The following is a 25352-nucleotide window of genomic DNA, read 5'->3' as shown; positions in this document are numbered from 1 at the left end:
GAAAGGGGAGGGTTGCGGGTGGGAGGAAAGTTATGGGAGGGGGGAAGCCATTGTAACCCATAAGCTGTACTTTGGAAATTTGTATTCATTAAATAAAAGTTTAATAAATGAAAAAAAAAAAAAGAAACATAAGGGGGGAGGGCTGACGCCGTGGCTCACTTGGTTAATCCTCTGCCTGTGGCGCCGGCATCCCATATGGGCGCCGGGTTCTAATTCTGGTTGCTCCTCTTCCAGTCCAGCTCTCTGCTGTGGCCTGGGAGGGCAGTGGAGGATGGCCAAAGTGCTTGGGCCCCTGCACCCGCATGGGAGACCAGGAGAAGCACCTGACTCCTGGCTTCCAACCGGTGCAGCTCCGGCTGTGGTGGCCACTGGGGGAGTGAACCAACGGAAGGAAGACCTTTCTCTCTGTCTCTCTCACTGTCTGTAACTCTACCTATCAAATAAATAAATAAATTAATTAAAAAATGTATATTAGAAACATAAGGGTGGTGACATATGAGTTATATTACAATAATGAGTAGGGTAGTTAGAGTAGGGCTCACTCTGAGGGTGAAATTTGAACAAAGGCTCAAGGAGGTGACGGAGATAAGTGGCTACCAACAAGAAAAGGGTTCTAGGTTGGGCTAATGTCTGAGCAGGAGTTGGTCTAGGAGGTTCCTGTGAAGCAATAGTCAGGGGAGTGGGCAAATAGAGTAACCTCTGATGAAGTTAGAGAAATAAGGTAGGGTCTGTGGATAGCAGTGGAACATTCAGGACTTTGTAGGTCCCTGCCAATATTTTGGCTTTTCCTTTGGCCCATCTTGGATACCACTACAGGGTCTGAGCAAACATGACATCATCTGGTTTCCATCCACATTTGGCATGCTGAACTCAGTGGACACCAATACATACTTGATGAAGCTTATGAATTGAAATTTATATATTTTTGATGATTATTCATGATTTTATTTAATAAAATAAGATTTCATTTGCATCTTCAGCATGCCAAAGTAACCAAAAAAACAAAAGCAATAAACAAGGGAATTTCCATCAGCCTATTGCCAACCTTCTAGGTTAACTAAATATTGTTCATAAGATATTTGAATTTTTTAATTTCCTGTAGAGTAATATTTAAATAAAAAAATTCCAAAGCCAGCATAAAATTTGCTGTCTTTTTTCTTATATGCCTTGGAAAGATGAGAAAATTTGGAGAACTTAAAACAGTTTTTTATTATTAAATTATACTGCTTTCCTATGAAAAGAGATTTTACTGACTATATGCGGTAGAAATGACAAGAGACTTTCGTTTTAACTTTCTAGTTCTTGAACTGACTTCACGGATTTCAGCCTGGCTATAGTACTACTTGGGGTTTAGTTGCAAACTGCCTTTGCCTTTAGGTGAACCTACCAATCCAGACCTTTCTGCTTGGCACCACCAGGAAAAAAAATCAGATTGAACATAGAAATTTCAGAGTACTTAACTTTCTTTTCGGACTTGCCATTTTGTCCCAGAAATCCTCTTACTTTTAATCAGAGGAAACAATCTAAGTTGTTCTTTTTCTATTTTCTGACCTGGGCTGGTTCACCCCTCCTTAGGTAACCTGGTGGTCCCCTGCTCCCGGGAGGTTACCATATTGATGCCGAACTTAGTGCGGGCACCCGATCGATCGGCATAGCGCACGACAGCCCAGAACTGCTGGACTCAAGCGATCCTCCGGCCTCGGCCTCAGCCTCCCAAGTAGCTGGGACTACAGGCGCATAGCACCGCACCCGGCTCTTTTCTGTTTTCAAAGGATCCTGAGGGTAGTCACGACAACGATACTAGTTACAATTTAATTAAATGACATTCTTTGCTGAATAAATTACTGATATCCATAGACATTTGGTCTTCAAACTGTGTTTAGAAACTCAAAGGCAAAAAGTCTCTTAAAAATTTGGCCAATGTTTACAAAAGAAAGCTTTGACTATAATCACCTTTAAAATCATTTAATGCAATTTATTGATGTATCATAGGATGACAAATGATAAGACTCTATGAATTTTTTATGATATTTAAAACTATTGATGATAGATTTTGATTCAGTGGAAAATTTAGATTTTTATTAGCTGTCAATGTAGTTATAATCTTATGTCTAAGTTTTAAAGGAATAAAATAATAAGTAACTTGATAATACTTGTACTATTCAGTGATAAACAGAATAATTGCCCCACAATGATTTTCATGTCCAAATCCCTGAAACTTGTGATCAGGTTATCTATAAGGCAAAAGGGACTTTGAAGATGTGATTAAGGACCCCGAGTTGATGATTTATCCTGGATTGTTTAATTATAAGAATCCTTATATGACAAGGATACTAATATGAGATTTTAATGGAGGAGATAGGGTATATGGGAACTCTTTATTACTACCTCACAAGTTTTATTTTGTAAATTTCAAGCTATTCTGAAATAAAATGTTAAAGAAGATGAACAGGTTGAAGTTAGAAGAGGTGATGTGATAAGAACAGAGGCTGGTGTGATGTGGCCACAAACCAAGAAATAGTGGCGACCTCAAGAAGCTGTGAGAGGCAAGGTGAGATTATTCCTTAAGCTTTCAGAAGGACCTTGTTGGGGCCTGTGGGCACCTTGATATTAGCCTCATGAAACTGATTTTGGGTTTATGATCTCCAGACCCTTCAGATAATAAATTTATGTTGTTTGAAGCCACCAAATGTTTATCAATTTTTACAGCTAGGAAATTAATAATTCATAGCTGTATAAACAAATCTACACTTTAAAAAGTTGATAACAAGCACTAGTTATAGCATCACAGATGTATGCAGACAATATATTTTATTACACAAAAATGGAGTAGGAAATCTAAATTTGTTAATGCAATTGGTATATACTAGCAGAACTACAGAATCTCTCCTAGAGTCTTTGTGATTACATGGTCTCAGACGTAGCTAACAATTAGGCCTATATTTAATTATCCTGGGGGTTAATATGTTCCAATAAGATGTCAGAGACAAATGTTAAAATTGGGAAGAAGTAAAACTTATCACTGATGCCCATCACTACACCTTCGTGTGTTCTTTCTTTGCTAGTGTTTCATCCTCCATCTGATTCTTACTTCTCTATGTTTCACCTTCAAAAGTAAAATATCTAGTAAGTTACTACTGATCATTATGCCTTAGTTTAATTCATTAAATATAACTAATGTTATTTATATTTTTACATGGTATTTATACATTTTGAAGAAACCCAACAGAAGAAAATACAAACAGAATAGTAAGTAGCCACCATGAAACCTCTCTGGAAGATAGACTGAACAGAAACAGAAAGGGGAGAGGGTGAAGGGAGGGGGAGGGGAAGGGGGAGGGGGAGGGGAAGGGGGAGGGGGAGAGGGAGAGGGGAAGGGGGAGGGGGAGAGGGAGAGGGGGAGAGGGAGAGGGGGAGGTATGGAGGGGGAGACAGAGCCAAATGGCCCCAATGGCTGAGGCTGGGCCAGTCCAAAACCAGGAGCCTGGAACTCCACTGGGTCTCTTACTTGGATGATAAGGGCCCAAGTACTTGGGATGTGTTCCACTGTTTTCTCAGAAGTGTTAGTAGGGAGCTGTATCAGAAGTGGAGCAACTGGGATTTGAACTGGCACTATATGGGATATTGGCATCACAAGCTGTGGCTTAACTTGCTGAGCCTCAATGCCAGCCCCCAACAATCTTAAAGTTTTAAATTTTCTTCCAAAGATACTATTTTCTCTAAATTTTTTTAACAATAATACCTTTGTTTATTATTCATAGTTTAAATTATATATGCTAATAATTCATGAAAACATTACAATTTTTTTCAATAACAGAAAAATATTTCAATAATGGAAAAATATTTTGGCTTTTTTAACCAGAATAAGAGCAATTTATTTTAGATTTTATTGAATATGTGAGTTGTATGTTTTCTTTCTTATCTGTCTAAATTAAAACTAATACAGAAAACTGTGTTGTATTATCAAAGAACTGTTTGTCAGCAGTTTCTCTCATTTTTCAAGTTTTCTGTAAAAAGAATAACCTTCAATTTTGGCAAAGACTAAAAGATTTTGGATGGATAAAAATGATGTATATGCACTTTTCTTAATAGATTTGCCATCATTTACTTAGAACTTTCTCTATTTTTAGACATTTTGAGTAATTCTTTTTTTTTTTTTTTTTTTGACAGGCAGAGTGGAAAGTGAGAGAGGGAGACAGAGAAAGGTCTTCCTTTACTGTTGGTTCACCCTCCAATGGCCACTGCGGCCGGCACACCGCGCTGATCTGAAGGCAGGAGCCAGGGGTTCTCCTGGTCTCCCATGCAGGTGCAGGGCCCAAGCACTTGGGCCATCCTCCTCTGCACTCCCTGGCCACAGCAGAGAGCTGGCCTGGAAGAGGGGCAACCGGGACAGACTCTGGCGCCCTGACCGGGACTAGAACCTGGTGTGCCGGCGCCACAAGGCGGAGGATTAGCCTATTGAGCCGCGATGCCGGCCTTGAGTAATTCTAATTTTTTACTCTTTTGAATAAATGTCTTAATTATAAAAGTTGATTCCATTTTTATTTATGGTTATTTTTTTTGAAATGATTTCCAGGAGGAGGATCACTGAATCATGCATTATGGATATTTAAAAAATGCTACATAATTCTTTTTGTTTTTAGAAAATTATAACATTTAGGTTGCTTATCAGTAGTATATGAATGCTTTTGCTTCACTATGCCATAGAAAATTGGACTTTATATAAAAATAATTTGTTAATTTGTTAAGCAAGGAGTGGTAACTCAATGTTGACTAATAATGTGTTTCTGTTTTTGAGAGTTAATTATTTTAATTATTTGAAATTCTTATATGACTGATCTGTTTATTAGAGATGAGGAGATAAGTTTTTTGTTATTTAAGAGCTATTTATATAGTAAAGCTATTAGTAACTTGTTTATCATATTTATTATAAATATTTTTCTAGTTTTTTATTTGTCTTATTTCTATTTATGTGGTTGTTGCTATGCTGGGACTTAAACTTTATTTAATTTGGTCCATTAAAACTTTCCACTGTAATTTTTTCTATTTTTAATCTTAGAAACTTCTTCCCTCAAGGTATTAGACACATGTTTGTTTGCATTTTCTTGTATTTAGAAAATTTAGATTTTTAAATTACTATTTTTATTGATTTATTTTATATTAATTTGAGCCCACTTAAAGTTTATTTGGAAATGTATGGGAAGAAAGTCTTCTATGGGGATTTCATGATTCTGCATATTTTTTTGTGAGCTGCATTAACTACTCCTTCACACTCCCCCTGCCCCTCAAGAATGAGTGTCTATCAAGCAATCTTGGAAGACATATGGTATCTCCTTCCAGAACAAAGGGCAGGGCTGATTACTGAACATTATAAAATATTTAGGTTTTGCAAACTCAGGGTTCTTCTCCTGAATTGCAGCCCCCTTTGTGTAAAAGCATCAGTCAGGGCGCATTTACATCCCTGTCCTGGGGTTTGAAAGTAAGAGAGACAGATGCAAAGTATGCTTGGGCTCAGGAGGTTTGCTGGGCTAGGAGTAACAAAGTTCTCTATTTCAAACATAGCACCCATGAGTTGTGGCAGGTTACCTTGGCATTGCAAATGGAGAGTAATCTCAGATTCTTTGCTGCTCTTGAAAAGTATACTATTTATTTTTAAAAAGTTTATTCATTTACTGAAAGAGTAACAGAGAGAGAGGGAGAGACAGAGAGGAGAGACATGAGAGGCCATTTGGTGCACTTTCCAAATGGCCACAACAACCAAAGCTGGGCCAGGCTGAAGCCAGGAGCCAGGAGCTTCCTCTGGGTCTCCTATGTGGGTGCAGGGACCCAAGCACTTGGTCATCTTTCACTGCTTTCCCAATTAGCAGTGAGGTTGGATAGGAAATGGAGCAGCCAGGACACAAACCACCACCCATAAGTGTTGCTAGAACTGCTGATGGCAGCCTAACCTGCTGCACCGCAGCACTGGTCCTACTGCATAATGTTTTAACAGCTGATATAATACTTGGTTATTAAACAGGTCTATATTATTAGATTTACTACACATACTTTGAAGTGTCTAAGGCATGTTTGTTTCTTGAGTATTATGATAGTATGAATCATCCATTAAAGAAATTAAGGAAATAGTATTCAATAGTCAAGTGTTTAAAATTAATTAGTATTTTGAGACCCATTTGATTGCATTTATAAATAATTTATTAATAAAGACCAGTGTTCCACAGTTTTGAGGCATATTCCGACTTAAAATTGCTTGTCTAAGCGATAGTCATACTTAATAAGGGTAACTAAACTAATATTTTTTGGATAATGAACCAAATCATAAAAAATTCATTTAGGAGATCATGGGCCAGATATTTGCAGATGAGGAAAAAACTGCTAAACATTTAGAACCCTATAATCAAATATAGCACCATACAGTTTTCCAGACATGTATGTATATATACCACATATGCATGTGTATTTATTTATATCTATATATATATGTTTGGTATATTTAAGTCAACATTGAAAGATAGTGACTGACAAATTTTGATGCTATAATGTAAAGGCAACTAGAAGAAACTGGAAATGTCAACTGATCATTTTAATGCTAACTATAAAGAAATGTCACTTAAATGTTTTTCAAATATTAAACAATGACAAATAATAGAAACATTTTGTTATTCTCAGCTTTCTGACCAGTAACAAAAGCTCAAAAGTTATACAAAATGTCATTTTAACTGTCAAGATTCTGCTGCAAAAACATGATCACAGTATTGTCATGGCTTACCACAATGCATTTTTATTGTCATATCATATGAGGGCTTCAGGCTATGAGCTGTACTAAGTGAGTGTTGGTGCATTGCTATAGGTCAGGTACAAATTTCCTCCAAAATATTTTCATTTTGAGACCTAGGTGGAAGGATTAGCTTCTAACTGGGATAGTTCTTTTTTCTACTAGAGGGCACAGGATCAAGAAAGACTAAGCCAGACCACGTGACTGTATTTGAAACCTCTCAGATATGACAAATATACCATCCACTCACATCTTAGTGGCCACAACATGTCACATGGCAAGCTCCGAATCTGTGGGCTAGGAAATAGAATTGACATGGCCTATCCTATTTCTGTCATATTAATCTAACTCTACTACTTCCCTTCTGAAATGTCACCTATAAAATTTCTCATTTTTGTATTGCTTTAAATTATGGATGGTTTACTGTAGGTTAAAGCCATTTCATATTGAACCATTATCTAAATTATATTAAGATTTTCAAACCAGTGTCCAAAAGATGCATAAAGCATTTGTAGAAGTCAATCTGTCTACCTAGAGTGGATACTTTTTTGTGGATCTTTGGAAAAAATAGGCCAGAGCCAGAATGTGTGATATTAGATTAGCTACTAATTTACACACAGGTAAATTAAAAGTAATCCCATTCCATCCTCATCCTAATGCCTTTTAATTTAGGAAGGGAAATAAGGAATTAGCTTATGACTTTCCTGTTTCCCAAATTTTATTTTTACTCAAGGTTCTATTAAAATTCCACCTTGATCATGAAAACTGCTCCAAGACTACAACAATTTGTTTATTGCACTAGAGTCCAAGACTTCAAACTTCTTAGTCCAGGGATTTTGCTATCGTCATTAATCATGTGAAAGAGAAAAATTTGAGAAATAACAGAAATGGTGAAGCTGTGTGTCTCAAGCTGTGCTTGACTCACTGTTCTCCAGTTGTGAGCACAATTAAGAAAAAATGCTTTTTCCATTTTAATTTCCTCATTGTTTTTGATGCAAAATGTTATATTTCGATAGTCTCACCCAAATACTGCATGGGATCATTATATTTACTTATAAATATATGTGTGTCTGTATTTGGTATATGTATCATTGATAGACACAAATCAAATATATATCCCCCTCACACACAAGCACTCACACAGACACATATATGGGTACTTAAAAAAATGAGATTATTGGAATGGCAAAAATGTTTATTTTGATGCAAAAAATTTTGAAATACATGCATACATTTTTCATAAACACAATTTTCCTGAACCTTTTCAAGAACTCTCATATGTGCACCATAAATATATATGCCATATATTTGTATATATATCACTATATGTATTTATGTATATATAGCTATATATACTCATATATATGCACAATACAGGTTATATTGTTTATTAATTTAATTTTGAGTGATAAAAGGGAGTTATAAAATACTTGTAAATAGGGTGCTAGATCTAATAAGACTGAGGATTACTGTGCAAGACTGTATTTTATACAGAAGAGGTCAATGTAGACATATCATGCAGGCATCAGGATCAAGGGTGAATGAAAGGAATTGAGGCATGAGGTAAGAAACAAAAGTGAGGAGTGCCTGAGTTAGGTAACTTTTATCCATTTTATAGATGAGGGGTTTTGTAAAGTTTTATTTGAACAAAAATGTCACTGTTATGAATAAGCTTGAGATTCTATATTCAAAATGGTTTTTAAAAATTTTTAAATTTATTAGAAAATGCAGCAAGATAGAACAATGAAAAAAAGTCACCATGATTCCTCATACTATAAATCCTCTTCTTGAATTTCTTTTATGCAAATTTTCTAATTATTTAACAATATCTTCAAAAGTGATTTTTGTGGACAGACATTTGACCTTTGGTTAAGAGGCCTGCATCCCATACTGAAGTACTTGAGTTTGAGTCCTGGCTTCACTTCTGATTCCAGCTTTCTACATTGCACTCCCTGGGAGGAAGCCGGTGATGGCTGAGTACTTGGGTCTCTGTCATTCATGTGGGAGACTTGGATTGATTTTCCAGCTCCTGACTTCAGCCTGGTCCAGCCCCAGCTATTGTGGGAATTTGGAGAGTGACCTGGTGAAAAAGAGCTTTCTGTCTTTCTCATTGTCTCTCAAACAAAGAAATATTTAAAGACAAGTAAGAGTTAAGGAGAAATTATTTTTTGAAACGAGAGTCATCTCCTCATGGCCAGAAAAAGAAAATAAAATGAAACAGAAAGGTCTTGAAAAATACAATCTTCCCATCCATAGTTAGAAATAATTACTTTATACTGTTTTTTTATTCTCCTCATAGATAGGATCACATGGAAGATTTGGAACTCCAACTTTGTGATTTCTTGATCATATAACTTGCATGTGTATGTGTGGTGCTTTCATCCATGTGTATGAAGGTGAAAATGACGCACAATGAGCTGCACACTTTTGAAGTGTACAATTTAATAATTTTTCATATATGAATACACACATGAGAGCATAACCATGATTAAGATAATGAATGATATCATAACCCAAGAAGTTTTCTTTTTTGCCTTTATATTCTTTCCCTTTCCTTCCTGTAACTCTACCCATGCAACCAGTGATCTGCTCTTTGTTACTACAGATTACTATGTATGTTCTAGATTTTTTTTTTTTATAAATGAGATGATACAGTATGTATTTTTTTGACTTGGCTTCTTTTACTCAGCATAATTACTTTGAAATTCAATGAATTGTTGCATACACTAATAGTTCATTCTTTGTTATTTCTGGGGAGTGTTCTATGGTGTGGATATCCATAATTTGTTCTGAATATTTAGGTTATTGCAAGTTTTTGGCTGTATAAGGCTTCTATGAATATATGTGGCTAATTCTTTGTAAGAACATATACTGATTTAATTTCTCATATAATTGTGTGAATGAAATGATTGTATCTTTGGGTAAATATATGTGTATATGTAGATACACAGAAAAATGTCTAGGAAGTTACACCCAAAATAGAAGATTATAACTGACAAAGTGAGGGTATGGAGAAGGGAAAGGAGGAGGCTTTAGGTATATTTACCCTTTGTTTTTATCTATATTGTTTGGAGATGTAAAGATAATGTTTTTATAATTTATAATACATTAAATAATTCCCGTACTTTATAGATTTCTTTTATAAAAATAATTATGTCTTAACAGGCCTTACATTCATACTCTCAAACTTCTTTATCTCATTTTGACTCAGCTTTTAAATTATGATACTATTAGGCAGGAGTCTTATTAAGTTTGGTAAATTGAAATTTCCTAAGAATACTATTGGAGCAGAGTGAGCTTCCAGGTTGTGTATGTAATTGTGTTTATGTGTGTCTGTACATGTATACGTGTGTGGTAATCGGAATTTAACTATTTTTATTGTTTTAAGCAAAAGTCAGGTTAATCAATCTGTCTGTGAAGAAATATGTTAGCAGAGCACACCTGCTGCCTAAATGAGTAAAAGTAATTCATGCACATTGTCTTTAAATCACGCTCATCTCATTAAATTAAACTGCTCTGTTCAATGCCAATAAAATGTCAGAGATGACTAAAATAAGATACGACAGATAGAGGAAATTTCTCATTTCCCAATTGCACACTTGTTTTAATTGGAGAGGAAAAGGTTTCTTCAATTTTTAAAAGAAAATAACTAAAAATAGGGATTCACTATATTATGTATTTATTGAAAATAAATTCTCAACAACCTGAAGGTCATTCTGACCACACAAACCTTCTAAAATCAAACTGCAAATGAACTAAATTGTAGTGTATTTCTGGAGCAGTTTCCCAGGGGGGCAATGGGCATGAGTCTAGGACTTCCATTGCTGCTTTTTGCTTAGTATGTGATAACCTATTTAAGCTTTTCAAGATTGAGTTTAATTGTTTAAAAAAGAGATAAAGAATAAATTTGGGTAGGTCATGAGGACTAAAGGCCTAAATTATATGAAATTTCTAATGTCAGAAGTTTTAATGTATGAAATATTTGGGATTGACAGCTTTCTTAGGACTATGTAATCAAAAGTATTTCTGCATTCCTGGGATATTATAATTTATATTTTTAATATATATATGCTATATATTAAATACCTGTTTATAAATAGTATAGATATTAAATATTATATATTATATGTAAATCTAATTCCAAGTCACCACACCTCCTGCAAAAGAGGCACTTCTGTAGCCACATGTCTTTTCCCATGTTGGTGACTTCCCAGACAAGCATTCAGTGTGAGAAATAGTGTATTGCAGTGGGTAAGAGCACAGGTTCAGGAACCTGATAATAATTTGGATTCTGAGTTTGATCATGCTTCTAACAGTATGTGTAAATTAGGTCAATTATTCATCCTCTGTGACATTTTCTCACTTGGTCTCCTTGTTTGAGGGTTGTAAAGATGAAGTCAACATATGTGTAAGCTGTTTAGAACCATGCTCGCCTTGGTTCTAAATATCAGATAGCAATACAACATTTGCTATTCTCTGTGCTCTTTTTACCAAAGTGAAACCATACCGTTGTTGCTATGGCTGACTACTGAAGAAGACAGGAAACCATTTCCTTCCGCCTCAGCCACATGCAATCCTGTGTGCATTGTACCACACAGTGATCCCCAAATAGGGTACATTTCCTAAGGATATAGAGAAATGCTTATGTGATGACCCACCTGAAAGTTTCATGCTTCTCTTGTCTCCCTGACAATTAGACCTGGATCAGCAGGATCAAACTTCCCGTTTTATTGGTGGTTTCTGGTCAAGCCTCAGCTGCCTATATGTCTCTGCCCCAAGCACTGTCATCAGGACTCCTACAAAAGATGCAAAAAGCAGGATCCATTTTCATAATTACTGTGACATGTGGTATAAGCATGACATGGCAAGCATTGGGAAAATATTAATCTATAACTGCCTATCAGACTCCCTGCCTAGGGCTTCCAGATATTGGAGACATAATTACACTGACAATTATTCATTGTTATCTTAAATGCAAATTTTAATGGAGTGTCTGTTTATTGAACACATCTGTCAGCACCATGGGGGAGAGCTAAGGTATGTAGTTCTAAAGGATCACACTGGCAGAGAATTTAAACTGAATATAAATGTGCCACATGAAATTTACTCTTTAAGAGACACCCTGTCTTCAATTAAACTGTGTTGGTTTCCTATGATATTCGCCTTTGCAAAAAACATATAAAGTGAACTTGATACAGACTCAAAGTTAGCAGACTCATTCTTTGGAAACTTTTGTTGGTATCTGCAGCAGAATAGAATAAAAATCCTCCTAACAAACCTTCAAGTCACTAAAATCCATCTTTGCAGATGCCCACAACAGAAACATAGGCTCTGTCCACTGAAGCTTTCTTTCTTCCCTTTTGGCCTTCTGCATCACAGACTCTCTTATTTCTTCAAATACCTATTCAATACAGGTATGCACATTATTTGTAACCCTTTTGATGTTAAAAAATGTTGTAGGGTGTCTAATTAAGGAAAAGGAGTCAAGTAAGGAAAATCAGTAATGTAACACCTAAGTCACATGTTTTCACCTTTCCCAGGTGTAATAGATTATATTTGTAATGACTCACAGAGCTACACTCAAGTGATTTGAAATGACAAAATAGTAAAAATACTCAGTGCATTTCAATGAAAAAACAGTGATGAACCTGGAAAGCATGAATTCTATGATAATTCTAATGATCATAATTGTTGAACTCATACTTAGTATAGAGTTGGTTTTCTGTGTATAAAGTTAATTGAAAGTGGATCTTAGTGGAGAATGGGACTGGGAATGGGAGAGGGAGGGGGAAAAGGGGTGGGAGAGTGAGTGGGAGGGCGGGTATGGTGGGAAGGATCACTATATTCCTAAAGTTGTACTTATGAAATGCATGAAGTCTGTATTCCTTAAATAAACAGTTTCTTTGGGGGAAAATAATAAATAAATAAATAAATAAGTTCAATGATAATTTTTAAGCATATTAATTTTTAAGCATATTAATAAGATAAAATTGCAGATTTTTAAAATTTATTTTTTATTTTTTAAACTTTTATTTAGTAAATATAAATTTCCAAAGTACAGTTTATGGATTACAATGGCTTTTTCCCCCCATAACTTTGCTCCCACCCACAACCCTCCCATCTCCCACTCCCTCTCCCATTCCATTCACATCAAGATTCATTTTCAATTATCTTTATATACAGAAGATTGATTTAGTATATACTAAGTAAAGATTTCATCAGTTTGCACCCACACAGAAACACAAAGTGTAAAAATACTGTTTCAGTACTAGTTATAGCATTAATTCACATTGGACAACACATTAAGGAGAGAGATCCCAAATGAGGAATAAGTACACAGTGACTCCTGTTGTTGACTTAACAATTTGACACTCTTGTTTATGGCGTCAGTAATCTCCCTAGGCTCTAGTCATGAGTTGCCAAGGCTATGGAAGCCTTTGAGTTCGCTGACTTTGATCTTATTCTGACAGGGTCATAGTCAAAGTGGAAGTTCTCTCCTCCCTTCAGAGAAAGGTACCTCCATCTTTGATGGCCCATTCTTTCTACTGGATCTCACTCACAGAGATCTTTCATTTAGGTCCTCTTCTTCTTCTTTTTTTTTTTTTTTTTTTTGCCTGAGTGTCTTGGCTTTCCATGGCTAAAATACTCTCATGGGCTCTTCAGCCAGATCCAAATGCCTTAAGGGCTGATTCTGAGGCCAGAGTGCTATTTAGGACATCTGCCATTCTATGAGTCTGCTGTGTATTCCACTTCCCATGTTGGATTGTTCTCTCCCTTTTTGATTCTATCAGTTAGTATTAGCAGACACTAGTCTTGTTTGTGTGATCCCTTTGACTCTTAGACCTATCAGTGTAATCAATTGTGAACTGAAATTGATCACTTGGACTAGTGAGATGGCATTGGTACATGCCACCTTGATGGGATTGTATTGGAATCTCCTTGCACATTTCTAACTCTACCATTTGGGGCAAGTCCGATTGAGCATGTCCCAAATTGTACATCTCCTCTTTATCTTATTCCCACTCTCATATTTAACAGGGATCACTTTTCAGTTAACTTTAAACACCTAAGAATAATTGTGTGTTAATTACAGAGTTCAACTAATAATATTCACTAGAACAAAAAAAATACTAAAATGGATAAAGTATTACATTGTACATCAACAGTCAGGACAAGGGCTGATCAAGTCACTGTTTCTCATAGTGTCCATTTCACTTCAACAGGTTTCCTTTTTTGTGCTTGGTTGTCACCGATCAGGGATAACATATGATATTTTTCCCTTTGGGACTGGCTTAATTCACTCAGCATGATGTTTTCCAGATTCCTCCATCTTGTTGCAACTGACCAGATTTTATTGTTTTTGACTGCTGTATAGTATTCTATAGAGTACATGTCCCATAATTTCTTTATCCAGTCTACTGTTAATGGGCATTTGGGTTGATTCCAGGTCTTAGCTATTGTGAATGGAGCTGCAGTAAACACTAAGGTGCAGACCGCTTTTTTGTTTGCCAATTTAATTTCCTTTGGGTAAATTCCAAGGAGTGGGATGGCTGGGTTGTATGGTAGGGTTACATTCAGGTTTCTGAGGAATCTCCAGACTGACTTCCATAGTGGCTTTACCAGTTTGCAGATTTTATTTTTAAATGTTGAAACATCAGCTTGCCGAACTCACAGAGTGTTTTTTTTTTTTCCCTTCATTCTAGAAATCTTCAACTCCCAACAAAAAGTGGTAAAAAAGAAAGGAACTGGGGGTTGTGGTATAGCAGATAAAGCCACCACCTGCAGTGCCAGCATCCCATATGGGCACCAGCTTGAGACCTGACTGCTCCATTTCTGATCCAGCTCTCTGCTATGGCTCGAGAAAGCAGTAGAAGATGGCCCAAGTCCTTGAGACCCTGCACCCATCTAGGAGACCAGGAGTAAGCTCCTGGCTCCTGGCTTCAGATCAGCTCAGCTCTGTCCATTATGGCCATGTGGAGAGTGAACCAGCTGATGGAAGGCCTCTCTCTCTATCTCTGCCTCTGCCTCTTTCTAACTCTGACTTTCAAGTAAATAAATAAAATAGTTAAGAAAAAAAAAAAAAAGAAAGGAACTGGTATTGTAGCTTGATTAGACCAGGATATCTGAGAACCTATCTTAAGCACTATTAATTTAATTAGTAGATTAAATGATACTTTAACTTTAAGGCATATGGATAATTTCTTATTACTATAATTACATTTAAAAATCAGATTGTTAATTAAATTTTACTTCACATATGAGCAAAAATTAATGTTATCAAGCATGTTTTCCAAAAGATAGTGTTATATGAACAAAGCAAAATGTAAACTAGCATATTCTACGTTCTGTTTATGAAAGAAAGGAAAATATAAAATTATATATGTGTCTATATTTAGAAAATGAAATACTAGGAGGAAAAATTAGAAAGCTATAATATTTGTTACCTGTCATGTGTAGGTGAGAAGTGGGACCGAAGGAGTGCTGCAATTGGAAGTGACAGTTCTTTGTAACTGTAATGCTTAGAAACATGTTAATGTCTTATATGTCAATACAACAAATAAATCCAATAGTGTTTTAAATGAGTAACATCACCTCAGAAAAGACAAGGAGGGAGTAACTCAAACAGCATCATGGGGGAAAGGTAAGATACCTCTATGATCTAGAGCATCTCCCTACTGGTTCCTTATTAGTTGAAAAGGAAAAATATTATAATCGTACAGATAAGAAATCACACAACACTTGGGCCAGATGATCAGAATGGGCATCATCAACAAAGAACAGGGAGAGTAGACCTTAATTTGTGCTGCCCCAGGCAGAATGTAATCTCATTTTTGCAATATAGTGACAGGGAATGTACAACCTGAGTCTATTTGTAAGAAACATCAGTAAAACCCAAATTGTGAAGTATTTTAAAATGGCAGTGGCTTGGAGAGAATCGTATTCTTCAGAATATAAATGTCAAAAAAGACTTGAGAAAACGTTCCTTAAAGGAGACCAAAGGAACATGATAATTAATTTCAACATCTGAGTTAAGCCTTAAATCATAGATGGGTAAAATGCTACAAGTGACATTAATGGGTCCATTGGGAAAACTGGATTATGAATAGTAGATACGACAAATGTTTTTGTCAATGATAAATTTATTGCAGGTGATGACTATGATTTGGTTGTGGAAGAGAATATCTTAATTAAGAAATGAAAATGAAGGTGTCCAGGAGAAAAAGACCACTATCTACAGAACTTATGAAATGATCCAGAAAAAAAAAAGCTGCGCTTATATATTTCTACTTAGACGTGGAATTTTTTTTATACATATACACAGGAATGGAAGCTCCACATGGGTCTGATGGCAGGTACTCCTGTCACTATGACTGTTGTAATTACTGCCAGGACTGACTAGCCCACCAGCGTCCCAAACAATTTCTTAGCCTCAGCATGGGATCATCCTCAGGAGGCCAGCCAACCACTTGATGGCAGGATGATGTCAAAGCAAAATTTGCTCTGGACAAAGTTAAATGGGTCAGAAAGACTTTATTCAAGGCTTTTGCAGTAGGGGAAGGAGACCAGAAAACAGTGTGAAATCAACTTCTGCTGAAACAAAGGGTAGGAAAGTTTTCAGATAAGCAAGTGGAAAAGTACTGGGGGACGTTAGGGAGGAGGTTAACTAGTGAGTACCTTGAGCACAGAGCCATTCCTCAGTGTGCAAATGCTTTCTCTGTGATTAGGACCTTTGTTTTTGCTAATTGGTACCCATCAATGTTAGGCTCCTATGTTCCCAGGGGCACTGGAACAGAGGAGTGCCCATCCTTGATGATTGCATTTTTAACAGATACCTCCCAGGTCCTTCCTGGCTTGTAAAGCTGTCAAGGTGTTAAAAGTATTTGCATCTCAAAGGAGCAGAAAAAAATTCACTATTAACAGTTTTCTAAAGGAGTTAGTGTAAGAAAAGGAAGCTCAGGAACTTGGCGTCTGGAAGAGGTCAAAGTTTAGTTAAGCCTGGGCCATTTTGGTCAGATTCCTTTTGAGTCTTCCTCACTGGAAGAGGCAGCATTTTATCCCTTATGAAATTGACATCTATCACAGATATGAATTTGTGTTCCCTGATCTCACTGCTTGTATCAATACTTTTAATCAAAAACTTATATAGTGCTGAATTAATTAGCATGGTAAATAGCACAAAATTGCCCCGGACCCAGGGACCCACTTAGAGCAAAGAGAGTGAAAGAAATGACACAAAATCATAAATTTCACACATGTAAACCATAAACTCCTTCCCCCCAAGCAACCAGTAAAATAGAACACTGGAAGGGCCACTTAGTGGAATGGCTCAACTACAACACTGCATTGGGCACCCTTGCTGGCATCTTCTGTTGCCAAGTGCTAAAATGCACCAGTCCATTTATCAAAAGGTGGAAGGAGAAATGGCTGCTCTCACTACAATTCCTTATAATACATTTGCAGACTTTGTGTTTCTCAACTTCTTGACTTTAGGCTCTGCCAGATTAAAGGGTTGCTTCCTAGTGGGGTTCAAGAATGGAAGAAAAGAGAAAAGAGGAAGAAGGATAGGGCAAGCTGGAGACAGAAGGCAGGAAATATTTCCATTAGGACCCCCAAAGATTTCCACTTGCAACAACCATAATGTAATCTTGGTCTCCTTGTGCCAGTAGACCAGTAGTTAAAGAAAGGCATCGTTCTGCTGGAAGGAATGATTAGCTTGGATTATTACCAGATCCTGAGAGTCTACTAAACAATAGGAGAAGAGAAGGGTATGTTTCAAACAGTATGAATTCAGTGGTTCATCCATTATTATATCCACATAATTCAATTATGATCCACAAATAATCTTTATAATAACTGTTCAATAAGGCCAAAGGAAGTAGTGCTAAGAAACTGCTAACTCAAGGCGAGCTTTGAATGCTAGAACATGTCCTTGGAAACTCAAGTGCTGGCCCCAAATGAGGAAGCTTTAGTATGGGACACAGGAAGGAGAGGCTGAATATCAGTTACAGCCTTCTGACCAGTTGCAGCTGGCTCTCTTATGAGGTTTCTGCAAAGACTGCATCTGGGACTGCATCTGGCTACCACACTGAAAAGAAGCCTGTTGTAATGGACTGAATGGAAGGCACAGCAGATATGAAATAAACCACAGTAGATTGTATTGGACGACTCTAATAGTGCCATTTTAAATCCTTTAGCTACACTCCTTCCTTCAGCTACGCATAGAGAACTACACAGGCTTTAAGTGACTCTTGCAGATGCAGCTCTACAGTACCTGCATTTTGCTTTCTGTCCTAAGGATTCTCTTACTCATATATCCCCAGGGTGCAGAAGAGTTTGAACCTGTGGGGCCATCCTTAACCAATAATAGGTGGAAACTGATGATTAAATGCATTCCTCTTTCATCTTCTGGAGGGATGGTTCTGTGACATATTTTATAAGGCTCTGCAGAAGTTCCCACTGACATTCAGCCCCAGGAACCCACAGTGAAGGCCATTTTATCATGTGTTCTTATACTAACCTCCTTTCTTTTCTGTTTTACTTCTTAACTTTATCATTTATTTTCTTAAAGATTTATTTATTTATTTGAGAGGCAGAGAGAGAGAGAGAGAGAGATATATCAATCTTCTATCTACTGGTTCACTCACCATATGGCCAGGATTGGGCCAATCTAAGCCAGGAACCAGGAGCTTCTTCTGGGTCTCCTATGAGGGTACAGAGGCCTAAATACCAGGGCCATATTCTGCTGCTTTCCCAGGCCATCAGCAGGGAGGTGGATTGGAAGTGGAGCAGCTGGGATAGAAACCAGCATCCCATGGGATGCCGGCGCTACAGGTGGAGGCCCAACATACTATACCATAAAGCCAGCTCCCTATCTTTTATTTTTGACATCACTTTCCAAATAAGCTATTTTTTTGAATTAATACCTTTACCTTTGATTTTACTGTGCCCTTGGTAATACCAATAAATCATTAAACTTCTGTGAGCCTCATTGTCATCATGTTGACAAATGCAACATTATTTATAAAACATATGGTATTTGAGGATTAACAAAGGAGATTTATATAAAGTATCTGCTACAGGATCTTGTCCAAGTAGTCACTCAACAAATGGCAATCATTATCTTTTCTTTTTTTACTGTTTATTCTTGAAATACAAAAAATACAGAATTTGATTTAGGAACTGTTTAATATACCTCCCCCCGCCCCCTGCCAAAAAAAAAAAAAAAACTTGTGAAGAAAGACCAGTAGAGAAATTAGTTTCCAATAAAATGGGGCTTTATAGAGCAACAAAGTCTAAAAGGTCACAAAAAAGAATAGTACCACTGTCGTATCAATAACAGGTAGTTGTGGGCATTATTTTGGTGTTAACTACTTTATCTGTATCTTCCTGTGAATTCCACATTGAACATGTACCACACAACAATGTTATAAAATATCTACTTCCTATCAACATTTTGATAATAGCTTCCACTAGAAATAAATCAAAACAAACATATCTGAGGGTGAACAGTCTCAGGAGTGGGTAACATACATTGTACATAATTCTGCCAGATCAAGGAATTGAATAGGCTGCAGGCAAAGCAATGAGGAAGACTTAAGGAATGAAATATTTTATGCATTAATAATTGATTTAGACATGCTACTGTATTTTCTGCAAAAGAAAATTAACATTTAGTAACATTCTAGTGAATTTTATCTCCAAAGAAATTAACACACTGGCAAAGTATTTAGTTAACAGCAAAGAGCAGAAATCAGACTCCCAAAATGCTCCAGTCAGCCTTGTAGATCCCAAGGAGATGACAGCCTTCACTGTGTCTCCCTTTGCCTGAGGTCCAGGAAGACCTTTCAGCAGGATCTCCCACCTGCTCTGCTTCTAACTGTAAGCAGCAAACTTTGAGGAGTTAAAGCAGAATCCCCAGTTGATGAGAACAGAAAAGAGGAACATGTTAAATGTAAACTGAGAAGAGAGTAAACTGGGACACAGCCCCCATTCAAATCTCAGAGATGTGGGCAAGTTCCCAAAAGGAGTGGATGGATGTAGAAGCAGGACACACCTCATCTCTCAAGAAACACAACACGTGACCATTTCAGGGATCAATGGAAAATGAGCATGAGAAATGCTCAGTGAAATTTGGAGTGTCCAGCTCAATCATCTCATAGCTGATGCCCACCTTTAGTTAGCCAGACAACAATGTCTCTTGCTTTTTCAGCAAGGATGTAGTTAGTCAATGACACCAAATAATTTTCAGACTCTCTTTGGGCTAAAGCCTAGAACTATGAAGATACGAACAGCCCTGCATGGCCTCTTCCCAAGGTCCCAAGGTCTGCACTTCCTTCCCACACACGATGTCAAACAAATAACAAAAAAAATTCCCCATCATGTTATATTTTATATTTTGAAATATGAAAGCATATTTTAAATACTCATAAGGCATTTATTTATTAAAATATTCTCTGTCAAGATTTAATATTAGCTTAAAATTTACTTCAGTCTGTACCTTTTTCTACTGAGGTCCCTACCTCAACACATTATACAAAAACATCTCCAACTATTAATGTGGTCAGCCTCTTTGTTCCCTAGGAGAACCACTAGATGTTAATATTGTCGTGCTAGGCTGGTGCCGCAGCTCAATAGGCTAATCCTCCGCCTGTGGTGCTGGCCTCTCGGGTTCTAGTCCCGGTTGGGGCGCCGGATCCTGTCCCTGTTGCTCCTCTTCCAGTCCATCTCTCTGCTATGGTCCGGGAGTGCAGTGGAGGATGGCCCAAGTGCTTGGGCCCTGCCCCCTCATGGGAGACCAGGAGAAGCACCTGGCTGCTGGCTTCAGATAAGTGCGGTGTGCCAGCCGCAGCATGCTGGCCGCAGCGGTCACTGGGGGGTGAACCAACGGAAAAGGAAGACCTTCCTCTCTGTCTCTCTCTCTCACTGTCCACTCTGCCTGTCAAAATAAAAAATAAAAATAAAAAAATATTGTGCTAAAGGCAAAAGTTCTTAACTCAAACTTACTGGAAAAGGAGTGAAATTCCTGCAAAATACACTCTTTAAAAAAGTTTTATTTATTTATTTGAAAAACAAAATGACAGAGGCCTTCCAATGGTTAGTTCACCCTCTCCTTCCTCCTCCCCAGGTGCCCACAACAGCCAGGGCTGGGCCAGGCCGAAGCCAGGAACTTCATCTGTGTCTGCTACAAGGGTGGCAAGAACCAAAACATCTGAGCCATCATCTTCTGCCTCCCAGGCATTGTCAGGAAGCTGGACCAGAAGTGGAGGCAGGACTTAAATCAGCCAATCCGTTATGGGCAACAGGTGTCCCAAATGGGAGCTTAACCTGCTGTGCTGCAATGCCTGCAGGGTGAAGCTTTGAGGATACTAAGTGTCCTTTAGTCACTAAAGAAAGAGACAACCAAGAAACAAGAAGATAGTAAAGTCCTGGGGGGTAATGTGCCTTTGCAGTCAGGACCAAGGTGCTCAGTCTCTTTCGCTTTGACAGGAGTGTTCTCCCGCCATGCAGGAAGAAGACACAGCTATTTGTCAGAACTTTGAGAACTACTTAGTTGAGGGAGGAGCACTTGACACCAGCCAGAATCCCCAGGTGAGCTCTGATAGCAGTGTAACACAGGACTCAGAGACCAACAGGCCATGATGTTCCTGCTCTGAGAACAAAGACGCAAGGCAAACTTGCCTGCTGAGCCCCAGCTACAGCAAGAGCCCTACATAGTGAGGCTGTATTTGTAATTTGGGAAGTTGCTTTCACTTCCTAAAACAGAGCTCTGTTCAGTTACACTCATAAGCCCCCAATATTCATAAGGAAGCAAAAACTAGAAGAAGCTCAGCTTTTTGTTCAAGTCAGGAGAAAAGAGACTGCATAGCAGAAATGCAGGAATGAAGGAGGTGGAACAGATGGGTACCCAGCATCTGAAATACACCTCACTCTAGGGAGCTACAGTCCAGACCTTGCATGTGTGTGCAAGCTACCTGGATGATCCAGACTGTCTACTAAGCATGCTGCCCCCACAGGAGCTCAGTAGCTGGGCTTGAGGAAGCCAGACCCTAGAAATGTCCCAGCACAGTGGCTAATACCCTTGTGGATGTACAAGCCTTTTTAGTCTGGTTGAAAGCAAATGCTCTGGAGTCTGTACTTATATCATTGACTTATGGCATTGGGTGCATCACCACCATCTTTTCCTTGGCCTGGGGTCATGATGTGTGGATTGAGATGAATTGACCAAAGTAACAGCCATGTTTCTGGGCAGAGCCAAGTTGTTCCTTCGGGATTCAAGTCACAGATTGCACATCAGTGTCAGGCCGTGCTTAATCAATGTTCTCAAATTTCTCCTGCTTTGTGCCCTGAAAAGCTCCAAGACCTGCATATTGGGTGACATGTGTAGGTTGGGAGGCACCACATAATGCAGATGACATGGTACTGCATGAGCGGGCAGGCCAGGTAGTGAAGAGGGCACCCATACTGCAAGTCCCCCACCATGGTAATTAACATGCTGTTGACAGTGTCCAGCTCCTCCTGGGTGGTGAAGATGTTCAGCAGGACTGGTTGGGTGCTCTCCAACCCCAAGTCCAGCATTGATCACTGACCTCTAGCAGATCCATGGCTTAAGGCTGGGGATGCCCAAACACGAGGACATGTGTATAGCAGTTCATGATCTGCACCCAGGCAGCCAGGGATTTGCCCTTCTGGATGGAGGATGTAGCTTTTGAGAAACTGAGCACAGTATCCCCTATTTGGGCCATGTCTGTTGCTAATGAGCTGCTGGTGGTCCCTGTGCTCACCTCATAGAACATGAAGTCCATGACCTTACCCTTGAGGATATGCAGGCTCCCTTCTTTCTGCTCCATCATCCACAATATGTGTGCTACATTGAAAAGTGGGACATCTGATCCTTGATGAGCTGCTGGGTGGTCAGGATGTGTTGGCCCACTAGTGAGTCCAGTAGGAGTGAGATCTGGAGGTGCAGCAGGCAGGAGTCCCCAGGTTCTGGGATAACATTTGTCTAAGCACAAGTGGTGGAGGGTAGTAAGTGCCATCAAGGGATCCCATTGGCTCCAGCTCAGCTGCCTTCTAAGATGACTTCTCCTTTGGCTCCTCAACTGGCAGGCCTGGTTCAGAGGTGTGGTATATTTGGGGAGATGACTAGAAGCTGCCATCAGGAAGTCCTGGCAAACTCCAACAGGGCCTCACGGTGCCATGGTTATCTTACCAGAGGCAAGGGCTGAGGGTGGGACCTGGGGACAACCCCTTGTGGCCACTTGCAAACATCTTGTCTAAAGCCTGGGGCATCAGCACCTACCTATTGATATATACCACTCCTTTCCCACTGTGGGATCACATGAAGATGATGCCCTTCATCTTCTGCTCTGAAAAGGGAGTCCAGGGGCATTGGAGAAGGGCGTATTTTTTCTTTTCAACTTCTATTTAATAAATATAAATTTCCAAAGTACAACTTTTGAATTATAGCGGCTTTCCCCCCATAACCTCCCTCCCACCTGCAACAATCCCATCTTCCATTCCCTCCCCCACCCCATTCTTCATCACGATTCATTTTCAATTATCCTTATACACAGAAGATCAACTTAGTATATACTAAGTAAAGATTACAACAGTTTGCACCCACACAGAAACACAAAGTATAGAGTACTGTTTGAGTGGTAGTTTTACTGTTAATTCTCATAGTACAACACATTAAAGACAGAGGTCCTGCATGGGGAGCAGGTGCAGTGACTCCTGTTGTTGACTTAACAATTTGACACTCTTGTTTATGGCATCAGTAATCACCCGAGGCTCCTGTCATGAGCTGCCAAGGCTATGGAAGCCTCGAGTTCACCAACTCTGACCTTATTTAGACAAGGCCATATTCAAAGTGGAAGTTCTCTCTTCCCTTCAGAAAAAGGTACTTCCTTCTTTGATGGCCTATTCTTTCTGCTGGGATCTCACTCACAGAGATCTTTCATTTAGGTCATTTTTTTCCCCACAATATCTTGGCTTTCCATGCCTGCAAAACTCTCATGGGCTTTTTAGCAAGATCCTAATGCCTTAAGGGCTGATTCTGAGGCCAGAGTGCTGTTTAGGGCATTAGGGCATATGTCTTGAGACTGTCCACTCATGCACAAGATCCACCTCCAGAGAGGTACCCTCCTGGGGAGGCAGGATTGTGGTGCCAGCCACTGCAGCAGGTCATACAGGCTGATGTAGCCCTGAATCTAAGCTATCAGCAGCATTGGCAGCATGGTCTGAAGCTCTGGGAAGCTGGGTGTAGGCCGGGACTCATACTTCTCTGAGGAATGGGGAAAAGTACACTTTTAAGAAGATGCAATTTTTGCTTATGGAAAGAAACAAATGGATCCTCTAAGAATAGTAAAAAGGGTTATTTTATAGTTACAGGTGTGATTTGGAGTAAGGAAATTGGATGTTGTTCTGTTTGTCAAGATTGTTAATATCCTCCATGATCTTCCAGTGGGTTCCCCCCTTATCAGGTATCACAGAACCTTTACCTTTGTCTGTAGAAAATGTTTACAGTTCTCTGAAAGCAGGGCTATTTTCATTCTTGTTCTCATGGCAAATCAATTCAATGTTCCTTAGCTTTCGAAAGTAGAAACTTCTCTTTCTCCATTCTCAACAGTAAGTTTCAACGTTAAGTTTCAATACATTGGTCTGCTACATCAATTTCGTTGCTTAATCATCCTGGTTTCTCAGACCAGGTTTCCTTCACACCACTCTAGTGTCAGGCTTAGGAGTCTCAGTACTCTGTGTTGAAATGGGCCCCTGTGGGGCTGCACGGTAGGGCTGAGAGATTTCTTTGGTTTATTCAGAAATGGAGCAACAAAGGAGGGAGCCAGAGCAGTTTCTTGGCCTTGCCTGGTAGCTACAGAGTCATAGCATTTTCCATCATAGTTTGCATGAAACTATGAGGGGCTGGCGCCATGGAGTAGCAGGTAAAGCTGCAGCCTGCTGTTCTGGTGTCCCATATGGGTGCCAGTTTCAGTCCTGGCTGCTCCACTTCCAATCCAGCTCTCTCCTATGGCCTGAGAAAGTAGTAGAAGATGGGCCAAGTCCTTGGGCCCCTACACCCAAGTGGAAAACCCAGAAGAAGCTCCTGACTCCTGGCTCCTGGCTTTGGATGGGCCCAGCTCCAGCCATGTCACCATTTGGGGAGCGAACCAGTGAATGAAAGTCCTCTCTCTCTCTCTCTCTCTCAATTCTGCCTTTCAAATAAATAAATCTTTAAAAACACACTCCTTGAACCATTGAAAGAATTCAAAATTGTCTTGAAACTTTTCTTTTACTAATTTGTTCACAAGAAATACTTTGTCAATACCCATTCCTTAAAACCCATTTGTATTATTTTGAAGTTCTGGATGAATTTGTGTTCTAGTTTAGCTTGGAATTTCACTTTCTTCAAGGCAACAGAGCTAGAGAACAACAGGTGAGCAAACTGACAATAGGCAGTCCCTGAGCACATCTCTTCAATCTTTGTCAGATTGAGCCACAGAGATTCGTTGATCCAGGCTAGCATGTCATAGTTATCGCTGGTGACTGATGTCAAGTACACATACACGGCTATCTTCAT

The 25352-nt window shown here is 38.8% G+C and overlaps 1 pseudogene; it reads right to left on the bottom strand.

Annotated features, from left to right (window-relative positions):
• Positions 1 to 1605: 1605 nt before the first annotated feature.
• On the bottom strand, positions 1606 to 25352 carry LOC133756558 (CAD protein-like; annotated as a pseudogene).

The sequence above is a fragment of the Lepus europaeus genome, chromosome 3 (assembly GCF_033115175.1).
Source record: "Lepus europaeus isolate LE1 chromosome 3, mLepTim1.pri, whole genome shotgun sequence".
NCBI lineage: Eukaryota > Metazoa > Chordata > Mammalia > Lagomorpha > Leporidae > Lepus > Lepus europaeus.
This window is presented reverse-complemented; position numbering and strand designations above follow the sequence as displayed.